This window comes from Rhyacophila brunnea, unplaced genomic scaffold (assembly GCF_057557595.1).
Source record: "Rhyacophila brunnea isolate RB1 unplaced genomic scaffold, BYU_Rbru_1.0 scaffold_15, whole genome shotgun sequence".
Lineage (NCBI taxonomy): Eukaryota > Metazoa > Arthropoda > Insecta > Trichoptera > Rhyacophilidae > Rhyacophila > Rhyacophila brunnea.
The window spans coordinates 39172056-39192957 of NW_028232806.1; the positions used below are offsets into that span (position 1 = coordinate 39172056).

Below are 20902 nucleotides of genomic sequence, written 5' to 3' on the forward strand. Positions count from 1 at the left end.
TCTCAGCTGACATAACTGACTGCATAAGTTATGTTAGTCTATGACTCAACTAACTGATAAATAAAAATCACGAGATAAATATATTTTTTTAAATTGTCTTATCAATTATTTTGAACAAACGCGAAGTCACAGATAATAATATTATGAAAAACTGTGCTAGACGTAGCTCTAGCAGCCTATCGTATTGTATGGACTGGAACAGACACGCTGAGGTCACGTGACATAAACTACATACTATAAAACGCCCGGATTCGCTATCATATAATTGCCCCATCCCATCCTTTCGTAAGAAGGTATGCTTTAAATAATCGTTTAGAATGAAGTCTTCCCCATTTACACAGTTATTTCGAAATCATTCACCGTACAAATAAATTAATGTATGTATACTTATAAAGAAAACCAATAGACACATTACATATTTACTTTTGTTCCGATGTGTCTGGAATAAGAGTATTTGGCTCTATTTAGACGGCGTGGAAATGTACATACTTGACAAAACCTACAGCGACGAGGTACGGGTACTTATGGCGTAGGTACAAGTAGGGTTCGGCAATGTTCTCCTTACGGCAGCGTCGAAATGAGGTCGCCAATACCTACATCATGTGTGCTGCGACAACTTCGCTGTCTGGCTGTGTGATAAGTAGGATTTGGCATACGCAACCGGGTTCCGCGACAGCGACAGTCGACACTATTGCTTTAGGGACGTAGACTTCGCATCTCCCCGCGTAATATCACGAGTCTGTCTTTTATAAGCTGGCGTGCCGGCTTCCCCCCTGCTTCAGTATCCATCTCGTTCCCTTACATTGAAAACTTGCAACAGTTGAACGCTATGACACAGTGCTTTCCTTGTGACGTGTACGCCAGTTTATAGAATACAGACTATGTCCAAATTTTCCCTGTAATTAATATCTGGTATGCGCCGGCTATTAGGTGAAATTGCAAGAATATAAAAAGCGTAACTGTGGGACTCATATATTTTTAAAAGGTTCCGTTCACGTGACGTGTTCCAGGTTTTACTGGTTTCGGTCCTGGTTCGGTTCCAAGCTCTGATTAAAAAACGCCAATTAATTAAATAAGGTTGTCAACCGGTTAACATACCTGGGTTCCAATATTACAAAAGAGAACGAGGAACTGGAAGAAATAAAAGCCCGAATAACCGCTGCAAATAAATCGTACTTCTCATTGCTGCCCATATTCAAATCCAGAAATGTCCACAGAAAAACTAAGACCCGGCTCTATAAAACCGTCATACGCACAGTCGTTGCAAACGGGTGCGAGTCATGGACGCTAAATATGAAAGCAGCTGAAATGGTGGACTGCTTTGAGAGACAGATCCTGAGGCGGATATACGGACCCATGAATGATGGTGGGAGTGGAGAATTAGGTACAACACGGAACTATACCGCTATACCAAGATTCAATACTTTCCACCTTCATAAAACTCTAGAGCCTAAACTGGTCACTGATACCGAAGAAGATCCCAGGGGGAAAAGGCCAGTGGGAAAGCTACGCACACGATGGCTGATAACATTACAAAAGATACCAACCAGCTGCTGATAATCAGGAACTGGAAAAGACGCGCGGAGGACCGTTCCGGCTGGAGGACGGCGGTGGAGATGGCCTGGGCTCGACTTGATCTGTAGCTCCATCGAAGAAGAAGAAGAAGAAGACGAAGAATTAAATAAGTTAAGATGATTTTTAAGACTTATTATAGGTATGTACCTATTTATAAGTGTATGTAGTGAGCTAGTATTTAATTATTTATTGTTAGAAAAATGCGGACTGTCAGTTTTTAATCTCTATTTCTGCAAAAGTGTCAATTAACAGCAGCGCGCTAATGAGGATTTGTCTCATTCGCACTGCATCCCCCGCGCTCCGGTCCGGGGGCCGGTAGTTTTGAATATGCCACTGTGTCAAATTCATCTCGTTTTTTTGCCAGTAATAATTTTTTAACGTTATGTGACCGGTAAAAACTTTCGCATTACGTTTTTTTGTAGTGCTGCTATCATACGCAAAAAAGAGTGGGTTACATAGCTCTTGTCTGTGGTTTATAATTCATATTTTATTAATACAGGTAAAGACTTCGTTTTTTTATCTCTTCTCGGTCGTGCACTCATGGTTGAGGATCGTGACCACATTTGAATTTTTTAAGCGACCAAGACTTTCCATCCTTCTCGATCTTCCGCTTCTCTCAGGGCAGAATGGATGGTGTCCCCAGTCAGCTCTTTCACTTGGTCGCTCCAGTGCGCAGACGCTCTTCCTCTGCTTCGCCTTCCCTGGAGGCCACCCAAAACTACCAGTCTCTCCAGGTTGTCCGGTTCGCGCCTGATAATATGTCCAACAAACTGCAGAATTCTTCTCAGACATATTGTCGAGAGCCGTTCCTTTATCTTAAGTTTCTGGATGATTGACTGGTTCGTCCTGTGCTCCGTCCAAGAAATACGAAGCATTCGTCGACAACACCATATCTCAAAGGCATAGACATATCGAAAACACTAATGTTTGCACAAGCATCATTTTTGTGGCAATCGAAATTCCCCGATCCTTCCATATAGTGAGTGGTAAGGCGTGTCATCGCATTTTTTGCAATCTGTGTGCGCTTCGTATCCGCCCTTTCCACTGATGGTCGATCCCAGATATACAAACTCGTTGACTATTTCGAGGTTTTGGAGTGTACTTGCTGTTGGTAGAAGGTTAGCCCGATCAACAACCACTAACTTGGTCTTATTCCTATTAATAAGGAGGCCGTATTTGCGACTCTCTTCTTCTAGTCACTGGCAGCTCCATCCAACCAGCGAATCTTTGGCCTGCCTCTTCTACGCCCTATTGGATTGCTGGACATCACTGTCTTTGGCGGTTCATTATCATTCATACGGTGCACATGACCTAGCCATCGCAGTATCCCAATCTTAATTGATTGAACTGCGCTGCAATCTTCGTACAGCCCGTAGAGCTCAGCTTATATCTTCTCCATCAATTGATGCCGTCCTTGATCGGTACATATATACGGCGGAGAATTTTTCTTTCAAAGATGTTCAGGGCAGAGTTAATGTCCAGATGTAACTTTCCACGCGTTAGAGGTGAGTTACATTTATTGTTTACAAAGCAGTTTATCATAACCTTTGTTTTGGAGGCATTAATATTCAATTCTGGTTTGGGACATCGGTACATATAGAAATAATACAACACATCTATAGACATATTGAAATGTTACAAATGTTTCATTCAAGCAGTTTGATTGATCTGTCTGAGAATAATAATAATTATGTGCATCGAGTAAATCTATCTGAATCTTTTATTTGTTGGTGGTTACGCCACAGTGTGCCACTTACCATTCGGTACGATGAAATTGAAAACAAGATGGTGGCAAAAAATGTCGAACATCTCAGACAAAAGCGCGTGATTTTATGCAACCTGTCGACATTGCTTTGTTTGAAATAATTTATTATTGTTGCGACAGTGAAGTAACTAAACTTTCGTTATTTGTCGCTCGCCTTCCTCGGTTCATTTGTTGCGCGGGAAAAACGTGATATGTCAACCTGGCACGCTAAAATATTAGGGTGACAGAAAATGAATTAAGGTGACGGAATAACGTCAAATAAGTGCGTAATCGTAGACGATTACGGTTTTATAGAGTCTCTATTATTAACGTAAAACTTATTCTGCCGCTCGAAGGAAAAAAAGGAACGTTAGACCAAAATTAGTCACAAGATGTCTAAAGTATTGGGGCAGTATGATATGCGATGTATGTTAATTTACAAGCAGAAGATCTGACTACTTTCGTACACATGCTCGAAAAACTACACAAATGTGAGGATCATGGCCCCCACAAAGGCGGGGCTGACAGGGATCTAGCCTGAGGGCCCGGGCTCGGGAAGGGCCCGTCATGTCGAGTCGATCAGATACGTGAGATAAACACAGATAACAAATTTGCTCTAATCGTAAAAAAAAGTCGCCTGCGGCGCTATTTTGCTTCGGTAATATGAATAATATTTGGTTGTATGATGCAATTTTTAACTATGTGCTGATACTCGACAGCTTCATAATTGAAATGGAAGTATATATTAAAAATACAAAAAATCGTTAAAAATACACCTTAATTTTACCGCGTACCTATTGTCGAACAAGAACTTCTTGTCAACGTGTTAAAACTGTGAACTAACAAGCCCCTCCTGTTTTAGTCGCACTTCAAGCCCTTCCTATTTAGTTATTCGCAATTCGACTACAGCGACTTTCGGTTATGGCCTAGATCTTCTTGTCGGTACATCATTTGGAAAACGCTATTGCAGCGCGTCACACTGCCTTTACCTTTAGCGATAGGTGGGTAGGTAGAGACGGAGTTTCCCAATGGGCGTTCGGGAAAGCGAAGCGAAGTCCAACTAGTTCTAGTATATTCTAAAATTGATTTAATCTATAATAATTCTTTCACGTTCCAGCAGAATTTTCGCGCGTGCCACAGGTTAGCCATCGCTAACCTACATAATAGTAAAGTTGTGTGTAGGTATCTAATTGATGTTTAAAAGAAACGACGATCGGCGTGGGTCTGCAAGTTGGCGACACTGATCATGTATAATGAAGGAATGTGCATAGCACCCAAATCTTGTCATATTATTCTATTTGTGATGCCATTTTGTTTATTTTTCAAATTTGGAACACAGCCTTGAAATTTTGACGAAACGGTTATAAAAAAGAATACTCAAGCACGTTATTGGTCAAAATCGCAGACAATGACAATAATATGAATGCATGTGGAGACTCGGTAGGCGAGATTTGCGCCGGTTTGAATTTCGAATGCAAATTTGAATTTCGAACGCATAAATGTGAATTTAAATTTCGTTCGCTATTACGTGATGTGATGCGAGCTATACATTTTTGCTTTGTTTTTAAGCGTTGTCCAAATGATAAAAAATCTTTTAAGCAATATGTAAATGTATATAGAAAAAGAATTGCAACATTGGAATGAAATATATGCATTACTTAATGCATAGTTAACAACCTAGGTATTCTGATATCCGCTGTTTACACGTGAAATTGTCTGATATGGATCAGAAATAAAATCAGAATGTAAGTGGGCATTTCAATTTCACAGACCACTCGATCAAAGTATAATATTATAATCTAATAAGGCAGGGTTGGCGAACCCTTTTAGTACGCGTGCCAAAATTTCCTAAATATAATTTTTAGACTGTCTGACGTGCCGAGCAGTTTTTTAGAGAGAAAAAATAGTTTTTAAGAATTCCCATTAAAAATTATGATATTTTAGCTTGCTATATTGTACACATACAAGCTTTAGCAATTACGCCATATATTTCGGTCCACAAACTCCACAAAATTTTTGTTTCTTATTCGCTACAGCCATTTTTGTGGGTAGAAATGAAACTTTTTGTTACCGTATTACTTAGTTTGGTTCTTTACGCATATATTGACAGTATAATTGGTCCGATCAGATGAGGCATTCTCTCGCTAGAGTGGTCACAAGCATTGTAAATCGATCAAAATCAGAGGTTCGCGGCACGGTTTCTCCCGCCGCCTGATGAGGTTTGTGCGATAATACTATATATTACACAGCCTAAGGACCGACCTATTCAATTATTATATATTTACATGAAATGTAATACTTATTCTTGAAGAGTATTTACCTGCTATTTTTATACAATGCGATTTGTCATTTATTATTATTATTACTTTATACGTATATTTTTTCTCTTCGTGCCATGGAAAATCATCTTGCGTGCCATAGGTTCGCCACCGCTGTAATAAGGGCTTTGCACATGCATGGATTTATTGTCATCAATATTAACCAAAAACAATTATAATATGTATATTGAACTCCCACGACAATATAAACGTTTAGGCTTGGACGGTTTCTAACTTCTAAGTGCATTTGATGCATGCATGTTAAAATTCTCGAGTGAAAAGCGTGCGCGGGCGACATCTTAGTAACTAACGAAGTCTTAAATGCACAGTTATTATTGTTTTGTAGTGTAAAACAAATTGTGATTGTTAATTGTGTGAGTGGGTAATAGTATTTTTTATTTAGTTTGTAAACCCTCGCGTGCAATTATTGTAATTGCATATTTTTGTGGTAAATGATCAAGATTGAATTATTTCTTTAAGTTGTTAACGGCCAACACATTGTATCCCCAGAGGATCCAATGCCATGAGGCCTGAACCAGTGCAATCGACGCCCCCCCAACCGTCCTTTCGGAGGTGACGAAGTCAAGATAATTGTTTAGTATTGAGTATTTGCCACTGCATTAAGAGCATACTTCCGTGAAACGGCAAATAATTTTCAACTATAGGTGCGACGAAATTTCGGACTCGCTGCCAATCGGAGAGCGATAGTCGAGTTGTGAACACATCAGTTTGTTTTGTGATGGCGTCGGGGGAATTAATTCTTAATTCTTAAATCGTGTAAAGATGAGTAAAAAACGTTACTTATTTACTTGAAAAAGAAAACATGACAATGAATATATTATTATTAATAGAACAATAAACATAACATTAAATGGACGCATGCTGAATTTTGAAAATTTTGTGAAGCGTATTGTCAGACACTATATAATTTTATTCTAAATGTAACAACTTTACAAACGTTACAAAGTCAAGATAATCGTTTAGTATTGAGTATTTTCCACTGCATTAAAAGTGCGCATCTGTGTGCCTGGTAGTCTATCATTCTATCACTTAGATTCAAAGTGGGCGGGTATTTGTCGAAGTAGCGGTGAATACATTTTACTGTGTTCATTTTTAAGCAAATAGGTATATTTGGTATTCATATCGATTGAACGAGATAGCAAATTAGCATGTTTCTTGAAATCGCAGCATTTGCATACCTCTGTATAAGTTATTCACTCGATTTCAATATTGTAATGTCTACTCTGTAAAACCCATTTTGCTCCGACACCAGCGGGATAAAAAAAGCTATCACAAATAGAATCGCAAATGAGTGCAACCGTAGATACTTTAGATTGTGATTGATTAAAGCTGTCCACTGGCAATGTCCAGTACCGAATTATCGCATACATGGCCTCAAGGCCTCGGACATACAACGGGATATTAAAGTATCCTCTGGAAAACTTTAATCAGTCATTATTTTACGTTGTTAAGAGCATACCTACTTCAGTGAAACAAATAATTTTCAACTATAGGTGCGACGAAATTTCGGACTGGCTGCCAATCGGAGAGCGAAAGTCGAACTCGTCAATTTGTTTTGTGATGGCGTCGGGGGAATTAATTCTTAAATCATGTAAAGATGACTAAAAAACGTTACCCATTTAATTGAAAAAGAAAACATGTCAATGAATATATTATTATTATTACAAATAGAACAATAAACATAACACTAAATGGACGCATGTTGAATTTTTATGACAAATTATGTTTTGTTCTGCACGCATCGTTTGCACAATCTTCGCGTCGCGCAGTCACGATCGTTTTAGACCGTGCCCCAGCTGAAGTATAGCCTTAATGATTCTATGGGATTGGGTATACGTAATGTCAGAAGATGTTCAATATTCCAATACTCCACTCTATACCACGCAATCCCTCCCCCTATCAAAATTACCACCCTCCTTCAGATTATCAATTGCAGTAAGTATACCTACTAGCGGCATGCGGTGACTTTTGAGATCGGGGATGTTTTTCTTTATACTTGGTTTTATCTAACCTATCAATGGCCCGGGTGCCGATGCAGGTCGAAAATAAACAATTTGTCGTATCTTTGCGAGTTAAACCCGAGTAATCTGTGCCATTATTATTCCGTCTTTTATCATCCAACAAATTTACATTTGATGATGATTTAAAACATATAAATATCATAACAGCTATGTATAATAGTATGATAATAATCTGGTTATTAGGATCGTGACCACCTCAAGCCATCTTCTGCCCGACTAATAATAAGTACCCAACCCTCGCGGTCCTCGACTTCTTTCAGTGCAGAGTGAATGTTGCTCTCAGTCATCCCTGAATACTACCCGGAATCAGTGTACTCAGTTTCAATTGTATTCAGTATTCCAATACATCTTTTGTTATCTATGTAGGCTATCAGTGGCGAAGGGTGACTTTTTGAAAGAGGTAGGCTGTGGGAGTAATCATGCTTGTCAGACATATTTACGGGAAATAAGAAGATATCCCAATATTACTACTGATGAATAGGAACGCTAAAACGAAGAAATTTCAAAAGCTTAATTGGTTTGTTATAATTAGTTTATCCCATACATTTTAGAATACTTCTATATTTAAAACACAGACTTAGGTAGGTACAATACCAGATATCTAAATTGTGTAATGAGTGAACTAATAGATAAATAAAAATCATTCTCATTATCTTCTTAATAATTATTTTGAATGAATGTGCTATAGCGATGTAAGCGCTAACGAAACAACTTGTAGATTTGTATGTGGGACGCCAGACACTTTGAAATTATGAGAAAAAAAACTTCATATTTAAAAACCCGACGATTCACGCCAAAATAATCCTATACAATATTTGAAGCGAAACGCGGTGTGTTTTATTTTTTTAAACTTTCGAGAGATGCCATAGATGGTGCTTATTGAAATATGGGAAAAGATCGTAAAATTATGACAATTATACGATAGATGTAGAACATATTATTATTTGTGATTATATAAATACGTCAATATGAAAATAAAAAATATTTTTCTAAGAAGGTAGGCTTCAAATAATCGCCTAGTATGGAGTCTTCGCCACTGTAAGGTGAACAATATTATCTTAATTCGCTTCTGTCTTCACCGAAAGATATTATTTTCAGTCTAGGTTTTGCCAAGCAGGTGAACGCAAGGTTGGGTTTGGTTGTTCAGTGGGACACTGTTATTTATTGACATTATCGACTGAGTGCGCTTGCTGCAGTTGTCATAATGACTTACCAATCGTTGCAATTGTAGGTACCGAACGAGCGTCATGTTTTAATTTTAAATGTCAAGTCATAGCAATCTTAATTGAGGAAGACTATTGGATAGTAAATTCCGCGTGTATCCAATTTTCAATTCGATCGGGTCCCGCGTGACTGATGCTTTTCCGGCTGCCTTTTCCCCCACTTCACCGTAATAATTGACAAGTAGGTACTTCACCTTTTTAAATCTCCGCACGTGTGTGTACATATGGCTAAAACTGTCGGATGCGGTAAAATCATAGATTAAAGGTAAAATATACAAAGTTTTCCTTGTAATAAGAATTTTATCATTCCGACGAATGCGAATCGATATCGATGGACATTCCCATTACGCGTGGCGTATTTGGTTTACCGAGTCATTTGTCAGTAGGTAGTACTTAAACTAAACCTAAACGAATATGTACTGCGTGTCAAATACTATTTTGATTTTATATTCATTGTGATTCTCACACTTATTTTTTATATTAAATAATCTAGGTCAGGGGTAGTCAACCTGGTCCCTACCGCCCACTAGTGGGTGTTCCAGCTTTCATGGCGGGCGGTAGGGTTTTAAAAAAAAAATCATTATGTTCGTCTCATCGCCCTCGCATAAGTTTAGTACTTTAGTCAAATGTTTAAGAGGCTGATACAACTTGCCAAGAAGAACGGTTAGAAATTAGATATGACGAAGAAAGTAAACATAGATTCGATAGTGATAGATACTCGTATAAAAACATATGGCAAAATAAAAAAAAATGCCTATCTTATATCCAAATATGTGAAAAATTATATTCAGTTTATTGATTTCTTTCCCTATCTCATATCTTGCGGAATCAGGCTTTAGTGCTGTTAATCATATTATGTCCAAAGAAAGAAACCGCTTGAATATTTTCGAAAGAGGAGACCTTTGTTTGTTCCTCTCAAAAATTGAGCCAGATATCCAATATTTAGTTTCGCAGCATCAGCCTCAGGAATCTCATTAATAGTGTAATCAATTAAATGTAATTTCATCAGACTTCGTGCTTCTATGTACGTAAAGTATAAATAAAAAGATAGATTTAACAACAGTAAGTTGTTTTATAAAGATTTATTCTGCCAAACTTAGCGAAAGTTTGACATACAGTATTTGGTAAGTAATTATTATTATATTTTTTAACTTGCTGTATCTCTGCTTTATAAATTTTATAAAGTAAAGTTACTTCTCTACTTTATAAATCACCATTACTGTGGAACCGGTGGGCGGTTAGAAAATTTTACTACTGACATAGATGCATAAGTTGGCGGTAGTTATAAAAGGGTTGACCACCCCTGATGTAGGTTATTATTATCACAGTGCATATTATCTTTCCCCCCTTTCTTGACATTTTAGTCTTGCGATAGAAGCAATTTTCAATATAGTGCAGGATCCCATAGACTTGTCGTATACATAATATGCGGAACGCATTCTGACAATTGGAATAGGTTCTAGGGGTCACCAAGATATATAATGTCGATGTTGCCAGGCGATATTAGTGGTCAATTTTTTTTTATTGAGGTTTTAATTTTTTTTCTTATAACCCACCAAAAATTGTTCTGAGTTCTTCAATAAAACCATGACCGAATCAGTAATTGATTGAAAATGCAATAATTGTACCATGCCATCGGCATGGTCGTAGAACGGTTCGTCCCATTTGAAAAAATAAAAATAGCGGGTACTGCAATGTGTTCAAAATTATCGATTCTTAGGATCCTCCTTGGCTTAAATTATATTTTTTAGTAGCATTTGTGTATAGAATCACCCAGATTGCTTTCTTTACCATGTTATATGCATATGACATTGTTTTAGTATTATGGTTAATACAGAAATAGTGTAGGTTGCACATATAGGTTGGTGAATAAATGAAATAACGATAACGACTAACCACACTAAGTAGACACTTAATAAAAAAAAGAAACAAGTCAAGTGTTCAAACTGCTTTAAGTATCATGATCACAGTTTTTCCAACACTACTTACACATTTGCACAATGATATGCATGTCAAAGCCGATTTCTTATATAAATGTGTACGTAGTGTGGTAAGTGGTTATCGTTATTTCATTTATTCACCTACCTATATGTGCAACCTACAGAGTTTCTGTATTAACCATAATACTAAAACTAATGTCATATGCATATAATATGGTAAAAAAGCAATATGGGTGATTCTATACAAAAATACTACTAAATAAAATAATTTAAGCCAAGGAGGATCCTAAGAATCGATAATTTTGAACACATTGCAGTACCCGCTATTTTTATTTTTTCAAATGGGACGAACCGTTCTACGACCATGCCGATGGCATGGTACAATTATTGCATTTTCAATCAATTACTGATTCGGTCATGGTTTTATTGAAGAACTCAGAACAATTTTTGGTGGGTTATAAGAAAAAAAATTAAAACCTCAATAAAAAAAAATTGACCACTAATATCGCCTGGCAACATCGACATTATATATCTTGGTGACCCCTAGAACCTATTCCAATTGTCAGAATGCGTTCCGCATATTATGTATACGACAAGTCTATGGGACCCTGCACTAATAGATGAATGTTCCCGAGTAGAAAAAAAACTACGAAAGTCTACTACAGAATAATATTATGAATTATAATAAAATTGGTAAGAGTTTTATTTTATTCCATAGAGATCGGTTTTAGCGACCCGGGTAATTTAATAGCTTTTGCATAATTGTTTCCTAAGTACCTACATTGAATATTATTATTCCTGTGGGTATTGGTGGATACCTGGTAAATTCCTTTTTACTCTATTTTTTTACGATCGTTTAATTAAATTATTTAGCGTAAACAATAACAAATTTAAATTTGTTAGTCGTATACTAACATATCTTAGGTAGGTACATTATTTACATGGTTCCTACAATAACATTATTATTATAACATATCATTTTACTAACTATTTATCAATTGATGGGTCTATGTCACAAATACACCTCACCTGCATCTAAATTACAGTTGCAACCGCCTGGGACTTAAACCATTTCGTTCATTAAATAAATAATATCGCGCGAATGTTGGCGTGCTGCGGTTTTGAATCACGCTTTCCGTGTCTAAATTCTCTTTGATGTGTCCATGCTTGTGTCCTAAAACATAATACTTATGTATCTAGGTTACACCATGCGGATTCTCCAAGAAACTCACTCAGTGTCACTGTCAGTCTTCATGCACCTTTCTAGCATCCTGGATCTCCTAACCTAACCTAATCCCATGATATTTGTTACCATTGCTAAAGAAAATGGATTTCTTATGTAGAAGTATTACTTCTACACTTTTATTATAGAATCATATCAATGTACTCGTAATATAATATTCACTTTTTTACCAACCATTTTCCATGTTGTCTTACATCACCATGTTCGATCCTAAGATCATATAGGGCATAGGCCTCCACATGGTGGATGTTGTATTAACAGATTTTTTTTTTTACGAGACATGGATGTTGACCACTTGCTCAACCAGATAGACTCCAAACATACATTGAAAAAATAGCATGTTAATTTGCCAGACCCGTGGTGCTCGGCCATCGTGGTCATAATTTCATTAATAACTAGTTTTTTAGTGCGTAACACGAATGACAGCAACGATATCTTCATTTGCTTTATTCGTCTGTTATCGAGTTTAAAATAATATTTTATTAATATTAGAACTGCGCCGAAGACCCGTGGGCATTTGAGGCTTAAAAATTTGCAAAATGTAAAATTATTAGGTGCTCCAGAAGAATTAACCAATAAATCGGTAACGGCCATTGGACGCAGTATTTACAAGATATTTGGATCAATTTCATTCAAGAATTTTTAAGTATAGTATAATAATTTAATTATAAATAAATTGTTTCGTTTTTAGACTTTGTATGGTTTACGCTCTTACGGGAATGGACATTGGAGGAGAATATTTATGTTAGTTGTGTTATGGTGGCTAAATTATTTAAAACCGTTTTCCATCCTGTATTATTGTAACTCCTGCCATGTGTGGGGGTGTAGCAGATTTTTTTTCAATAATGTGTGTATTATTCAGGGATTGGACTCAAAAGGTTTGATCAAATGGCTGACAACCAATAATAAAATTATTGTATTTGGTCATTAGGAAGACATACATTCACACTACCTATAATAATATGTAATACTCTGTCGTCTAGTGGAAATAGTGATATACCTACCTTTACTTTCATTACGAATTTAGCAATCGTGGGCTCGTGTATGTCAACGTTGCTTTACTTTATAAAACATTTATTCCACTTCCACGATGTTTTGCGGTCTACCCAACTTACTTTTGATCCTTTCGAAATAAAATATTTAAATGCTGGCCCTTTTGCAATCTCTCGTTGTTTTAAAACCAAATATATCTTTTGAGTTTTCAGTTGCAGAGGGCCAACAGAATTTCTTCACACATGTCCTGAAATAAATTGATATTCCGACTTACACGATTGTTCTGTCATGTAGGAAAGAACGTATTAATATCTTAGGTTAGATTTCGCTAGAATCTGGAGTATTATACTTCTCGTTATTCTCTGTTCTACACACGTGGTGGAGTAGTGGCACAGTGTTCACTTCAGAAACTGGCCTACTGTTGACGTCTTGATTTGTTTACTTACTTACTTCATTTATCTTTATATATAGTAGGTACCAGTAACGAAGGGTGGAGGTAGGCTGTCGTTATTTGACATAAATAGTGCATACTAAACTTTGTCAGTCATACTTATATGCTTTCATTAAACTAAAAATACAAATAGCAGATGGTTTTTGAAATTTGATTAGGCCCTGCCTAAACCAAACTATAAAAGATAAAAAAAAATATTTTCCCATCCATAAAATATGTATTACCTAATATCTATTATAGTTTATTTTAGGCATGGTTTAATAGATTTTTAAAAACTAACCAATCCCATTTGTTATTTGTATTCTAAGTTCGATAAAAACATATAAGTATGACTGACAAAGTTTGGTGTGTACTATTTATGTCGGATTTCCACAGCCTATGTCCATTCTTCGCCACTAACGTGTACCAAACTAGTTGTAAATCCAGGAGTAGCTTGATGGACCATCTGACCGTCTCACCGGACCTAGACCGACTGTCCGCATGAGTTTAGTTTAGTCTGTGAAGGTTCCGAACGGGACGTAAAGCGTCTCACCCCTTCTATGGAGCCACTCTTGAGTACCGAACATAGATAGCCCTCAATAGACTAGGAACCGTAGTAGGAGTATAGTAAAATCGGGGTTCTTTGATGACCAAGTCTACAATTGTGATGAAATGTAAAGCATGGCACATCTATTTTCATTGAAAATACATAATTTTGAAAAACACTTTCTCAGAGAGTATATTATATTTATAACCAATAGAGAAAATCTTTTTTGAAAAAAGTAAGCCACCCCGACGGGGAATCGAACTTTTTACTTTACTTTTTTCAAAAAAGATTTTTTCTATTGGTGATAATATACTCTCTCAGAAAGTGTTTTTCAAAATTATGTATTTTCAATAATTAGAATGATACATTCTTAAAATCTTGTGAATTATTCGTTGAATAAAAGAAATAGTTAATTATAAATTATTAGCAAGTAAGTTGTACATCATAAAAAATATTGGAAAAATCCACGACGCCGGTTAGTAATCGAAGTAATAGATACCTACTTTGATTTAAGAAACAAAAATCGATTGCCAAAGTAGCTTGATTTGGAAGAGCGCTGATGAGTAGGTATTAAAATTGACCAATAGTCGCAATTAGTATGTCACTCCGTAGCATATTGGTAAATGCGACGGATGGGGCGTAAACCCGGGAGATACAGGGTTCGATTCCCCGTCGGGGAGGCTTACTTTTTTCTAAAAAGATTTTTTCTATTGGTTATAATATAGGGTAAGGGGATGTATTATCGTGATATAGGTAATATCGTGATACATTTTCAATTCGATATTACGATATGACCTAGCCTGGTGAAGAATATGAAACAACGCATACGATGAGTCAAAGGAGTGAAAAGGACAATGGTATTTTCACATTGATCGCTAAGACGCTGTCGAGCGAGTACAAAAACTTTTAATTCGCGAACCTGTTCAGACGCGTTCAACTGATTTTTGCAACATATACGCTCAGTTTTTCGTAAAATTATCGAACTGGAAACCGGTAAGTTATTTTTTTTCTACACTACATCGATAGTTAATAGATCAACCTTACTATATTTGTTGGTATTTGTTCAAAATTTAATAAAATATTGAACAAAATTCCTTAAGTTAGCCGATGAATTAATTTGTTAGGTTGTTTTCAAAAAATTACATGTTATTTTGACGACCTATTTTTGAATGAACTGTTTTAATGTTTTAACACATTTTTACTGCTATATTAATATATGTACGTACAGCTTATACGGTCGGCATTATTACTTGATAGTTATTTATCCGGTTTTCGTTAATTTTTTTTATCACGATATTGCCTATATTAGTATAATTTCTTTGATTCAGATATGGCTGCAACAGCGAAAGAATCCAAAAAAGGAGATAATACGCATCTTCAGATATAGATCGTGCTTTACGATTAGTGCAAGAAGGTGGAATGACAATTTATGCAGCTTCAAAATCATCATTCACGCGATCCCAGGAAACCGTCCTGTAGTTCTGCTTCTTGATTCCCACTTATCTCACATAACTCCAGACGTGATTAATCTGGCGAAGGATAATTCAGTTTATTTGTTCACTTTTCCGGCACACAACACTCACATCCTACAGCCATTGGACGTTGGTGTCTATAAGTCCCTTAAGCACCATTGCAATGATAGCGTGAAGGATCATATGAAAAATCATCCGATAGAAAAACCAGACAGAACCAATTTTCACTCCATGTTAAATCCGGCTTATTTCAAATCATTCATATCCAGTAATATACAAAATGCTTTCAAAAAATGTGGGATTTTCCCTTTTTGTAAGGATGCTGTAAACCCAGACGCTATGGCACCTTCTCGTTTAACAGAAACGAAATTACAAGTGCTGATGAAAATGTAATGGCTGATCAAAACATTGAAGATGTGTTGCCTATTCCGAAGCCTATTGAAAAAACGACAACCACAACAAAAAGAAAGTCCGACTCGTCAGCAAAATATTTGAATGATATAGAGATCATCAGTCATGCATCTACTTCAACAGAGGCTATTAAAACAGAAAAGAACAGCCAAAACAAAGAAAAATCAAACAGAAACGCCAGAAAACTAAAAAATACCGATGAAGATTGGATCTGTGGTGCATGTGGATTAACATATTCTCATGATGCAAAAGAAAAGAATGGGAAAAAATTGGTACAGTGTTCTTATTGCATTCGTCCATATCATAACGATTGCTTGAACATTGCACCAGACGATGATGAACTTTACATCATGTGTGACGAGTGTTCAAATATAATTTATTAATTTAACCATTCAATTAATTAATCAATCTGTAGATAAAAATACCAATGTCAGTATCATTTTCATCTATAAATAAATATTTTCGCTGATTTCCTTTTTATTCTAGTTGTCACGATATTACCTTACCAGTATCACGGTATTAACTGTGCTTGTCACGATATTACCAAACTTTTTCGTTTCAAATAAAATTGTAAAAAAAAAAAATAGTTATTATGTTTATAAAGTCCATTTAATGTTCATCATTAAGGTGAAGCATGGCCATTTACATTACATATTTCACATTTTTAATATTATGCAAGTTTACAGTTATATATAGTACTCTGTAAAATCTATCACGATAATACATCCCCTTACCCTACTCTCTCAGAAAGTGTTTTTCAAAATTATGTATTTTCAATAATTAGAATGCTACATTCTTAAAATCTTATGAATTATTCATTGAATAAAAAAAATAGTTAATTTTAATCTATTTTCATGTTAGGCATGCACGCTAAAATGATTTTTAACGAGATCGTACAAACTAAATAGTATACTAAACTTAGTGTTTGTTGTATTTGCTAATTAATTTAGTGACACTTTGTAACAGGCTTGAGCCATTGAATACTCAAGACGACGAAGAAGATCTGAATAATGGTTATTCATTATAATAACTAACTGATTTTATTGTGTTGTAACACTAATTCATTTTTTTTTTATATTTCAGTGAGGCTCTGGAAAATAAATCTCAGAGCGGAATAGTGTGAACCTTTCTACAAATGAATCTGCAATGCGAAATGACTTGCAGATAAATTTAATCAAAGTAAGTACATAGCCTTCTTCAGTAACCTACTTAAATCACATTATGTATCTAATCTTCTTTTCAGTTTAACTGTCTGGTCGTAATTTCTAAACGAACTAGTGGACTGTATGAAATAGGGTGTAGGGCAAAGTTGCCATGATTGGACCACATAAATTTGTGATGGTGTGACTCATCAAGTATTATTAATAAAATAAATAGTTATTTTATATTATGTATTATTTACTTTAGTATCAGTAATATTTAACCCTAACAACACTATAAAATAAACCATTTTAGAGATTTAACAGGAAAACAAAAGATTTTGGTTGTTGCCTTCTTTGGACCATCAGCTCCTTGCCACTCGGTTTCCATCATTGGACACGTGGTCCAAGCAAGGTGCTTTATAATAATATCTAACATTTTATAAAAAGAAACAAAACATAAATTTTAATAATTGTATAGTATAGTATAATTATTGTAATAGAATCATCAATTATTTTAATAAGTAGGTATTTACGTTTTGCATGTTTGGCAAATATATTTTGTAACCCTTTACTAACGCAAGCGCAATCTTCTTGGTCCCAGGCGTTGTATCATATCTTCTTCTGAACATAACTAAATATCGTCATGGGATTTTTAGTTTGACGCCTTTTTCGACTTTTTAACATTTTATTTCGGCGTTTTCATACTTGCTTGTTTCAAGGAGGGCAATGGATAGATCAGGGTTTTGACATGACCCGGCTCACGGCTAGCTCAATAATGCTACCGGGCCGTCACTGAGGAGACTAGTGATGAATTAGGAGAGGTGGATCTCCTTTGTAGTATCACAACTTTTGAATTCCCGAATAAAACTCTCAGCTGGTGTGGTGCCGAATTTATTCAGGTACTAGAGTTCACGGTCACACAATAAGATTAACTGTCATTGTTCCCGTAATTAAATCTCATTAAAGTATCAGCAAACTATTTATTTGTTCACTATAGGATCTCTGTGAAATCTTTCACAAATTCCCGAAAAAGTCACACCTAATTCAGAGAATGTATACGCAGATATTCTTTGGATATTCATGAAATATTTTCCCATAAGAAAGAAAATATAAATTATTCTTTGGTCACACAGTATTAGGTTTATGAAAGAATAGAATTATTTTATTGTTGTTTATAAAGTTTATTTATGTTCACAGTGTATTTACAAATATTTATTTGTGTTTACAGACTTGTTTACAAAAGGTTTGCTTAATGTTTACAAATTTATTTACTAAAATTTGTTTTTAGGTTTATGAATTTGTTTACTAAAATTTATTTTATAATTATGTTTACTTAATAAAGTTTCAAAAATTTATTTTATAATCCCGAAAAGATTTGTAAAATTTATTATTACAGACTGAGTTTATTAATTTGTTTTTATAAAACAAATTCGATCGCGTAATTTATCTCGATTACGTCACCTCGTATGATGAGTAATGAAAAATAAAATTAATCCGCGGCGCGTCACTATCGACAGATACGTAGTATTCGTGCTACGTTTTGGCGGCCGACGTCACTACCGACAGATACGAGTTATTCGCGCTACGTTTTGCCCGTCGAAGGGGACTTACTGGTACGTATGAATCGCGAATGTACTGAGAACCGTGTCCCACAAGCTCGCAGAGAGGTCTGCTGCTTACTGAAGATCGCCGGTGAGAAGTGTAGAAACTAATGATTTTACGGAAAAAGGATGTCACCTTTTATACCCTCGGGATGGAGGTTTAACAGGAAACAGTCCGTAAGGGATAGCAGATGTATATCTTTCTCTCACGGGATAAATTTACGTATATCTCCCGTTCCTGGTAACTTTCTAATAGAGATATCTTCTAATTAAATCGGGTTAAATTTACTCTACTTTATTTCCGCAAAATTAAGACTTAATAGGGGTGTTTTAAGCACCCTCTAGAACATGTCCTTTAAATACGTAGTTACGGTGACGTCAGCAAAATAGTTGATTTTATATGATTTTTCGTGTTCAAACGAAGGGGAAAGTTTTTAGCTTTCCAACGAGGTATCAGAATAGGTACTCGTGTACTAAATAAGGGAATGGCAGTCTTTAAATTTAAAATGTCAAAATGAAAGGTTGACACCCACGTACTAGTCCTTTCCACCACTCTTGGCCTTTTTAGGCCAATAGAATTTTACTAAGTTTTAATAAAACTATTTGGAGCCGCAGAAAACGTTTCATTCGATATTTACCTTTCGGACGAACATTATTACGTGAAAATACTATAATATTATACTTAACATTTCAACTTAAATATATAAATGCTTAATCCTAACAAGATGTTATTTACAAGCGACTACAAATTTATTTCGTCCTTAATAGTGGCTTTTCCATAGTAATCTAAACGTAACCTTGAATCTATTTTTATCCGGCAACTCAACACAGCCGGGCCGTAAATTCTAGTCGAACAGAATTCAGTTAAGGTTCAAGGTCACGCGCCAACTTGTGTTTTTAGTCGCAGTATTTGATTCTTTTATTACTTAGGAGGCAATTAAGATTTATTATTGTTTATGGGTAGAAACCCATCTATACCAGAATCTCAAGTTTTTCCAATTGTTACTTTTACAATATTCATTATAGTCAGCAAGTTATAGCATTAACAAAATCTATAATTATAATTACGCGTCTATAGATATAGATACGCGTTTACAATATTTTTATAACGGTAGTTAACTCCTATCTTGTATTGATCAAATTAGTATTAAAATTCTTTATTTACAATTATACAGTATATAAATTTATAAATATTCAATTTTCTTTTCCAATTTTCATACACTTCCATTATAGCTATAAAAGTTATTGAAGCATGTACTTGCTTAATTTTACGTAAACAATCTCTCCCATAACTTATTTTCTAAGTTTAATGGAGATTTCCCGGAAATTATTTCCGAAATAGATCGATTTGAAATTTCATGGCGTGTCATTTCGAGGTCTGCGGTCACAGCGTTCCAATTACACTTGAACAGTCTCGATTCTCCGAGGCGAAATTTTTTACGTAAAATTTTATTACATTTTCAAAGAAAAGGTTAACAACATACATTTTACTTCATAATACTAAACGATTACGCTACTGGTTACCTGTTCATGGTCTTTTTCGACCATTTCTTCTCTGCTTCTTCCATAGTTTAGGACCATGGGACTTATATATTCTGTTTGTACCTTGTCGTGAGGTTGTCGCACGGCTATTGAGAAGTAGAATTGACTACAAGGCTAGATTTGTATAGTTATGTCGTTAAACCATACTCTGCCATAAACACTAACTGAAGGTCGGCGTTTTTGTTCGTGTCAGTTTCCCAAACTTTATCTGCAATGGGACACTTCGCAAACCTGGAAATTTTAACGGAACACTTGTCATCAACTGACAAGACTTGTCAGCCGGTCAGCTAAAAACAATATACTTACCCCATTAAGAAAAGATGGTCCTCCGTCTGTACCTAGATCATGACCCCCACATCCCGAAGCGGGCCCCCAGGAAATTGAAATCCACAGAAACCCTGATAATATTAATAGGGATGATGGATTACGGTTAAAAACGTCATGGCTTCCGGCACTATCAGCAAAATCTAATATTCGAGCCGGTATCCCCGGTCGTAATGATTGACAGATTACTCTGAGCAACGTTTGCTCTTAGATAATCGGATTCCTTTTGACATTCTAAGAGCAACGTTTACATTCACATACCTACACTACATTTCATCATAAAACATATCTCTTGATAATGGCCTCTGCAACGAGCCCGAAACGTCGAGTAAAGAAGGAAGAAGGAGACACGGTG

The 20902-nt window shown here is 35.7% G+C and overlaps 1 protein-coding gene across 1 annotated transcript in view; it reads left to right on the forward strand.

The window, feature by feature from the left end:
- Window positions 1-20902, forward strand: part of LOC147075314 (beta-1,3-galactosyltransferase 5-like) — a 126620-nt gene that overhangs the window by 17880 nt on the left and 87838 nt on the right. The window contains exon 2 of the mRNA XM_085942757.1: window positions 17022-17117. The gene's annotated coding sequence lies outside the window, so the exon portion shown is untranslated. The remainder of the gene's footprint in view (window positions 1-17021; window positions 17118-20902) is intronic.